We start from the raw sequence: 1518 nt of genomic DNA, 5'->3' as shown, positions 1-1518 counted from the left end.
GTTGGGGGGCTGCACTGCCCCCCCCCCCGGGAGCCTCACCCTGCTGCTGCCATCAGAAGTGGCTGGCTGCAGTGTCCGACTCCCAGCAATTATGTTGGGAAACAAGGTACATTGGGAGCACATGCATTGTTCCCCAGCAGACTCACACTCTTGACAGCCCATGAAACTGTGTGTTGCCAACTCCTGCTTTATGGCTATTTAAGTGGGATGGAGTGGTAATATCCATGATGCATATGTTAACTTGGCACTTTTGGGGGCAATGCATGCTGGTGCTTTCATTCCCAGTAACCCAACAGTTGCCACTGATGGCATGCAAATTCCTCCACTTCTTGTCGCAGAAGAACCCACCCCAAAAGTGTTCCCCATCCCTGCAGTAGAAACATTTACTTTGTGGTAATCACCCACGGTCATCATGTTGCATAGAAGGTGTTCAGTGGCAAAGCACACCTTGACTACTTTCACTCCAACTGTTGATTGCCTGAGTCCAAACTGTGTGGCAAGTTGGCTGCAATAGTCTAGATTGGAAGGCCACCATAGAGCAATAGCCACACATTCTTCAATTGAGATGGCTTCCTGCATGATGGTTTTCTGCCTCTGGAACTCTGGATGCAGTAGGTCTGCAATTTTGAAGAGGGTTTCAGAATTCTTGCATTTTGGGACCATGAGCCGTGGATAGCAAATATCCACACTGAAGATGTCCACGTGGATGTTTGCTATCCATTGCTCATCATCCCAAAATGCAAGGATTTCTTGATTTCACTTCCACCAATGTCTACTTTTATGGTAGACCCACCACTAACATGGCATTGTTCTGCAGTCAAGAATGGCAAGGACATGAACATTAGTTTCTGTTAACATTCTTCTGCAACGCCTATTCCAAAGCAGCACTTGCCTATTCCTTCAGAAATGGTCATGGACAGACAGTAGCATGAACTGCCTCCTTTGCTGTTGCCTTCACAAGTTCTGCAAGAACACCTTGTGTTGACTCACCATAAGATTAAGTACTGAACCAAGAGTTAAGTACTGAACCAAGTACTGAACACACTGAACCAAGAGCAGCTAGATTGGGAATGGAACCACACACAGTGTTCCTCAGCCACCCAAGCGCATAGGCCCTGTAACTGTATTGGAATGATCAACTATACATAGTATAATAGACATCCCTTATTTTAGTTCATCACTTTACATTTTCAGGATGGGATACCAATACTGCTTCACAAAAGGCATTATTTAAAAAATCTTGATTAGGCTACTTCAGGTACATTTTTATATATTCAGGGGCCAGAGGAATCTCCAGAACCACCATGTAAATTTTTTAAAGCAAAGATTAACTTATAAAAAGGGCGGGGGTGGGGGAGTCACCATCATAACTGTGTCAAATAATGCAATAAAATGATAATTTTTAAAAATTAAAACAAACATGGTATACAAATAAACATGGGTCATGCTGGCCCACTTTTAATGTGTCATATAAGGCTACTCAGAAGTTTTCAATAAGTTTAATGGGTCTTAATCTCA

This window comes from Heloderma suspectum, chromosome 1 (assembly GCF_057233095.1).
Source record: "Heloderma suspectum isolate Gila_16-S chromosome 1, 16-S_ref, whole genome shotgun sequence".
Lineage (NCBI taxonomy): Eukaryota > Metazoa > Chordata > Lepidosauria > Squamata > Helodermatidae > Heloderma > Heloderma suspectum.
The sequence above is the reverse complement of the archived record's forward strand: the minus strand, read 5'-3'. Positions refer to the sequence as shown.